The sequence below is a fragment of the Mauremys mutica genome, chromosome 4 (genome assembly GCF_020497125.1).
Source record: "Mauremys mutica isolate MM-2020 ecotype Southern chromosome 4, ASM2049712v1, whole genome shotgun sequence".
Taxonomy (NCBI): Eukaryota; Metazoa; Chordata; order Testudines; family Geoemydidae; genus Mauremys; species Mauremys mutica.
Genome location: NC_059075.1, coordinates 49,387,667 through 49,395,135, shown reverse-complemented (window position 1 = coordinate 49,395,135; position 7,469 = coordinate 49,387,667). Strand labels below are relative to the sequence as shown.

At 48.2% G+C, this 7,469-nt stretch overlaps 1 long non-coding RNA gene across 1 annotated transcript in view; it reads left to right on the top strand.

Annotated features, from left to right (window-relative positions):
* The window catches only part of LOC123370239, a 54,605-nt gene that overhangs the window by 29,268 nt on the left and 17,868 nt on the right, over nucleotides 1–7,469 (top strand). The window lies entirely within an intron of this gene.

Sequence of the window (7,469 nt, the reverse complement as noted above, 5' to 3'; positions counted from 1 at the left end):
AGACTAGTATATGCAAAGCAGTGCAGAGCTGTCCTGACGTGTTGCTCAATAGGTGGCAAGTTCTGGGAGTGAATGAGTTTGGAGGCATTGTATTTTTATGAAATAAATGTGCTCTAGCTCATTTCAGCAGAATGTTTGGGGGAGAATTGCATGACACGCCTCCCCTATGAAAATATTTTGGAGTAAGAAAAATCTGTATCTCTGAACTTTGATTCAGGTGAGATTTTCCTTCAGTAAATAAAAATAGCAGCCTATGTTTTCTAGACTCCCTTTGACTATCTAATCTCCTTCCCTAGCAGATGTATGTGGCCCTCCTCTCTCCTGCTTCCCAGGAATCCCAGCTTGAGTATCCTATCCCCCACCTTTAGAGTTGCCACCTAGAAGATGTAGCAAAAAAGCCACTCATCACCCTGCCACACTAACAAAAAGGATCCGAGTGCTGACTGTAGCTAATTATTACTAAAATGTTTTAACTCAGGGGTTCTCAAACTATTGGGCATGCCTTCCAAGGGAGGGGTGGGAGTATGTCCAGAGACACCAGCTGTGTTCTTTATTTATTTTATTTAAGAGCTCTGGCTGTCAAGCCCTGTGGTGTCTGTGGCTCATGCAGAAGGCGGACTGTGCACGCTGAAGGCAGGGATAAAGGGAACAGTTGGAGCCCCGCAGCCTCAGGGCTGACAGCTGGAGTCCCACCACCCAGGGTCAGGCTCTCTTCCTCCTGAATCCCCCACTAGTAGGCAGTCCAGGCTTGGACAGGGCTCTCCTTCCAGCATTCCAATCCCTCACTGTGAGGCAGCTCTGGCTCAGGCTCTCCCTCTGCTCCCCCTAATCAATCCCTCACCAGGAGATACCCCAGACTCGGGCTGTTGAGCTTAAGCTGGTGGCTGGACATCCACAAGGAAATGTCAGAAAGAGAGGCTAAGATTTTAATTTGGGCTGAAGGAAACAGATCAGGAGTGAAGAAGTAGATCTGTGAGTCTTAGACATGTTTTTTTCTGCTAGCTAAAATTGAGTTAAGTTCATCTGTAATCAGGGCCGGCGAAGAGAGAAAAAAAAAAAAGCTGCAATCAGCGGCACTTCGGCCGCTGCTCTACCAGACATGCCTCCCCCTTCCATGGGCTGCCCCAAGCTCTGGTGCCTGGAGCCAGCCCTGCCTGTAACAAATTATTCTGTTCAATCCAAATCCACAAATACTAATATGACCAATATGCATATAGGATAGCCCTAAAATTGAAGCCATGTAATCAGGGGAGGCTCTAGGCACCAGCAAAGCAAGCACCTGCTTGGGGCAGCCCATTTGCAGGGGTGGCAGGGAAGCATGGGAGCTGAGAACCAACAGGGTGCTCTGGGAGCTGTAGTTCCTTGGTTAGCTCCCTGCCTACAGAGCCAGCCTTTGAGCAGGGAAAGAACTACATTTCCCAGCATTCCCTTGGCCACTACCAACTGGAAAGGAAGGAGAGGGACCTCATGCAGCAGCGTGCTGTGAATGGCAGGGATACCATATTTTAACATTCAAAAAACAGGACACTCCATGGGGAGGGAAGCCCCACCCTGCCCCAATCCACTCCCTCCGACTGCCCCCCACAGAAACCCCAACCCATCCAACACCGCCCCTCCTGCTCCCTGTCCCCTGATCACCCCCTCCCGGGACCCCTGCCCCTAACTGCCCCCCAGGACCCCACCCCCTATCTAAGCCTCCCTTCTCCTTGTCCCCAGCTGCCCCCTCCTGAGACCCACCCCAACTTCCCCCTAGGACCCCACCCTCTACCTGTCCCCTGACAAACCCCTGGGATTCCCATGCCTATCCAACCGCTGCCTGTCCCCTGACTGCCCCCCGAGCCCCTGACCCATCCAACCCCCCCTGCTCCCTGTCCCTTGATTGCCCCCTGGAAACCCCTACCCCTTCTCCAACCCCCCAGCCCCCTTACCGTGCCACTTAGACCAGTGTGTCTGGCTCTGCACAGCACCAGACACACTGCTGCATACATACTGCCGTGCTCCCCCACGGAGCCCACAGCCCCCCCCCACACACACACTCCCAGCACCTGCCTTCCAAATTTGAACACCTCAAAATTCAGGAGTGCTCAAGCTCAGTTTGGGCAGCTGTTATTTCATTTCTCCCAAATCAAATACACTGATCCACTGTAACTTGCTGTAGAAAAAAGTAGAATAAAATTGAGCAAGAAATGCTTCCCAGTGGTTATTAGGACTGGAATTGCTATTTTCAACAACCATTGGTCTTTTTTTGTTGTTTGTTTAATTTTAAAAGGAAGACAGTGATATTGCACTGGCAAATTCCCCATAGAAAGAAAGAGTGGAACAAAAGAATAATAAAGGCACCTTAACTTTTCCTCATTTATGGAGGACCGTCTTATAATATGCATCCAGATATCCTCCAATCACACAAGCTGAAAATTGTTCCACTTTACTGCAGCTCTGTAACCATATGGGAACCAATCCTGTGTGTGTTCTGTGCACATCTAAAATTCCTGCTGAATGACCTGCCCTGGGAGCGAGTTACCAGTGACCCAGGGCTGCGGCGGAAGGAGGGGGCAGGTGGGGGGGCAGGGAGAGCCCAAGGCCGGGGTGGCAGGAAATGGGGGGGAGGCACTGGTGGGGGGGAAAGGGGGAAGCCCAGCGCTGGGGCGGCGGGGGGTGGGGAAGAACCCAGGGCTGAGGCAGCAGGGGGAAGCGGGGGGGAGCCCAGGCCTGGGACGAGGGGCAGCCAAAATTTGTTTTGCTTGGGGCGGCAAAAAACCTAGACCCGGCCCTGCATGTAAGAGCTGCCTTTTAAATGGTAAGGGATGGAAAATATGCTCACTTAATATTGTCCTTCAGTGGGAAAATAGTACATGCTAGAGAATAGCATGCTGGTTGATTTCTGCAAGGAGAAGTGAGACAAGTAATTACTGAGCTAAATATTACTTGTTAAGTATGTCTGATCTGATTTCCAATAAATCTTGTCCATGATTTATTGTGTTTCATTTGGTTGGAACATTCCTTTTTAATGTTGCAGCTGCTGACAGCATGCAATGAGTGGAAGAGAACAAAAGGAAATGATGTTAAATACAAAGTATGGGAAAGAATTAAGATCAACAAAGAAAAAAAAATGTATACAATTTTCACGTGTTTCCACTTGCTTCCAGGAACATTTGGAAGCATTGTAATCATTTCTAGGTCTCTGCCAGGATCCCACTTATCCTAATAGTCACAGGACAGTCCCTAAAGTAACAGCAGTTCTGCATTTCTCGGACCCTTAAAGTGGGACTGTCCAGGTTCTGATCTGTATCAGATTCAAGGCACTTAGGCCCCAATCTTCCCTTGAATTCCCTTCGAAAAGTAACTCTGAGTAGGTGGAGCCCCAGAAAAGTCAGTGGGGCTCTGTGTGGGCGCAGAGGTCCACCTATGCAGAGCTAATTCCAGGATCAGGATTTTTATTTGCTTCATTTTCCCCAAAGTAATTACAACACTGTGTAATAAATTTGTAACCTGCATGAGTGCTTACCAGGGACAGATCTTTATTTCTTGGCTTCAGTCACATGATATGGGCCAAGGTTACCAAAGGTTATATATCTGTCACGTGTCAAGGGGCGGTATGCACTAACTAATGGCTACAATACAGCCCTGAGGTGGATTCATTTTCATATTATTTAAAAGGTGTCAGTCTCTTTTACATAGGGACATTTTGCAATAATAGCATTCTGCAAAAGCAACCCTCTGTGAAAGAAAAGTAAATCAGTCAAGGCAGTTGGTGTTTGTATTAAAGAGAGGGAAGATGAATGAAGTGCTCACTACTGTTAGCTGTAGGGCTTTGTTAAGAATCAGCTGTGTTTAAATAAAATACCTTCTGTTAATTTACTGGGAAGCTGTGTCCCTTTACTCATTAAGTAGAACTTGATTAAGTAGAAATCCAATAGAGTCATTTTCCTTATGGTAGTTTATTTGTGATTTAAAGGGATTGTTACAGAGAATACATAGACACATGGCGTAAACAGGATATAATAAGGGGATAACAGTCCATTGTTGCCTTGGTAGTAGTGAATCAAGCTGGTATTTATTTGTAAACAAGTTGCAAGTATGCATGCAGGTGAGCCAGTATATATAGAGTTTGGGTGGCATTATTATTCATGAGTAGAGATTTTTGGCACTTGGTGGGGCTATGTTGTATTTCCCTTGAAAGACAGATTTATTTTGTGTTAGTATATTAGTTTGGATTAAATTGTGTGGGCCTGTTTTTGTTTGTGTGTGTTTTGTTTTTTTTTAAGCAAGCTGCAGATAGCATATAAATCTGCTACAGCTCATCTTTCCATGAATTTTCCCTTGGATTATCAGATTTGGGTAGTAATTTGTTCTGCATCTTGTATTTCTTTTATCTTGTCTGGCCATATCAAAGGGTACGTCTACACTACGGGATTATTCCGAATTTACATAAACCGGTTTAGTAAAACAGATTGTATAAAATCGATTGTGCGCGGCCACACTAAACACATTAAATCGGTGGTGTGCGTCCACGGTCCGAGGCTAGCGTCGATTTCGGAAGCGTTGCACTGTGGGTGCATAGCTATCCCATAGCTATCCCATAGTTCCCGCAGCCTCCCCCGCCCCTTGGCATTTCCGGGTTGAGATCCCAGTGCCTGATGGGGCAAAAATCATTTTCGCGGGTGGTTCTGGGTACAGCCTCACCACTCCCTCCCTGAAAGCGGCAGACAACCGTTTCGCGCCTTTTTTGCTTGGTGAACTGTGCAGACGCCATAGCACAGCAAGCATGGACCCTGCTCAGCTCAATACCGCAATTGTGGATGTTTTAAACACCTCGCACACTCTCGTGTAGTATATGCTGAACCAGGACCTTCGAACCGAGGCTAGGAGGAGGCGGATACGGCAGCAATGACAGTGATGAGGACGTAGACACAGAATTCTCTCAAACTGCGGGCCCCGGCGCTTTGGAGATCCTGATGGTAATGGGGCAGATTCTATCCATTGAACGCCGATTTTGGGCCCGGGAAACAAGCACTGACTGGCATTGTGTTGCAGGTGTGGGACGATTCCCAGTGGCTGCGAAACTTTCGCATGCGTAAGGGCACTTTCATGGAACTTTGTGACTTGCTTGCCCTGCCCTGAAACGCCATAATACCAAGATGAGAGCAGCCCTCACAGTAGAGAAGCGAGTGGCGATAGCCCTGTGGAAGCTTGCAACGCCAGACAGCTACCGGTCAGTCGGGAATCAATTTGGAGTTGGAAAATCTACTGTGGGGGCTGCTGTGATGCAAGTAGCCAAAGCAATCACTAGCTGCTGCTACGTGGGATGGCCAGGGAGGGTTCATGACGCTCGCGTATTCAGAAGCACTACTCTGTTTAAACAGCTGCAGCAAGGGAATTACTTCCCAGACCAGAAAATAACAGTTGGGGATGTTGAAATGCCTGTCGTTATCCTGGGGGACCCAGCCTACCCCTTGATGCCATGGCTCATGAAGCCATACACAGGCAGCCTGGACAGTGGTCAGGATCTGTTCAATTACAGGCTGAGCAAGTGCAGAATGGTGGTGGAATGTGCATTTGGCCGTTTAAAGGCGCGCTGGCGCACATTACTGACTCGCTCAGACCTCAGCCAAACCAATGTCCCCTATGTTATTGCTGCTTGCTGTATTCTCCACAATCTCTGTGAGAGTAAGGGGGAGACCTTTATGGCACGCAGAGGCAAATCACCTGGCCGCTGATTACGCGCAGCCAGACACCAGGGAGATTAGAAGAGCACACCAGGAAGCGGTGCGCATCAGAGAAGCTTTGAAAAGGAGCTTCATCAATGGCCAGGGTACAGTGTGACTGCTGTGTTTGTTGATGAACAACCACCCCCCCTTGATTGACTCATTCCCTGAAAGCAACACTCCCTCCCCCTTCGAGTACAGCTTACTTATGCAAATAAAGTCACTCTCATTTAAAAATCATGAATTCTTTATTAATTCATTATAAAAAGAGGGAGAGAAGTAAGGGTGTGGTTTGGGAGGAGGATAGGAAGGATGGAGAAGGCCATTAAAAAAATTTCACATTAACGACAGCCTTCTGGTTGGGCTGTCCACGGGGGTGGAGTGGGCGGGTGCATGGAGCCTCCCCCCACACATTCTTACACGTCTGGGTGAGGAGGATATGGAACATGGTGAGGGTTGAGGGTGGTTACACAGGGGCTGCAGCGGCACTCTGTGATCCTGCTGCCGTTCCTGAAGCTCCACCAGACGCCGGAGCACGTCAGTTTGATCACGCAGCAGCCCCAGAGTTGCATCCCGCCACCGCTGATCTTCCTGCCGCCACCTCTCATCTCGGTTGTCCCTCCTGTCCTCACGTTCATCCCTCCTGTCCTCACGTTCATCCCTCCTGTCCTCACGTTCACTGGCCTCTTTCCTGTAATTTGATACCACGTCCTTCCACTCATTGAGATGAGCTCTTTCATTGCGTGTAACTTCCATAATATCCGAGAACATCTCATGTTGCGTCTTCTTTTTCCTCCGCCTTATCTGTGCTAGCCTTTGGGATGGAGGAGGGATGGTTGAAAAATTTGCAGCTGCATGAGGGAGATAAATATTTAGAAAGATACATTTTACAGAACAATGGTTATACTCTTTCACAGTGAACAGCACTATTCACCTAGCACATGTGATTTCCCTACAAGGTCGCATTTTTCATCTTAATAGTGAGTGCTTGCAGCTCTGGAGTTACAGATCTCACAGACACAGGTCCAGGCATCAGAATTCAGCTTGCATGCGGCCATGGTAAGCCACTGTCTTTCGGCTTCTGTAGTGATTTACCCCTCCCCCCCAACGCATGGCTAATACCACGCTAGCTCCCTGCTAATCAACAACCTTCCCACCCCCCACCCACTGCGTGGCTGGTAGCTTGGGGAAGATCGCCGGTGACCAAACACAAAAAAGATCATCGTCATTTCACTCCTCCCCTCCCCCCGCTTCGCTACGTGCAGGAAAGGTTTTTTTTTAAGCTTGCAGTCCACGAACCCATTAGAAAAATGGCCACCCCCCTTACTTAAATTCCTGATTTTTAACCAGGTTATCCTGAACGATATCACTTTGCTGAGGATAACACAACAAGATAAAGAACGGATGCTTCTTGAATGCCAGCAGTCACCGGGACCATACGCTGCTATGCTTTGCCACGCAATGATACCTGATTACTTGCTACATGCATGGCGTGGTAAAGTGTCCTACCATGGTGGGCGGAACAAGGCTGCCTTGCCCAGAAACCTTCTGCAAAGGCTTCTGGAGTACCTACAGGAGCGCTTCATCAAGATGTCCCTGGAGGATTTCCTCTCAATCCCCGGACATGTTAACAAACTTTTCTAAGTAACTATACTGTCTGCGACCGCATCCCAAGTCCTCAGGGCAAATCAATCATTAAAAAACGCTTGCTTAAAAAACAACGTTTGCTATTTACAAAGGTACACTCACCAGAGCTCCCTTCCA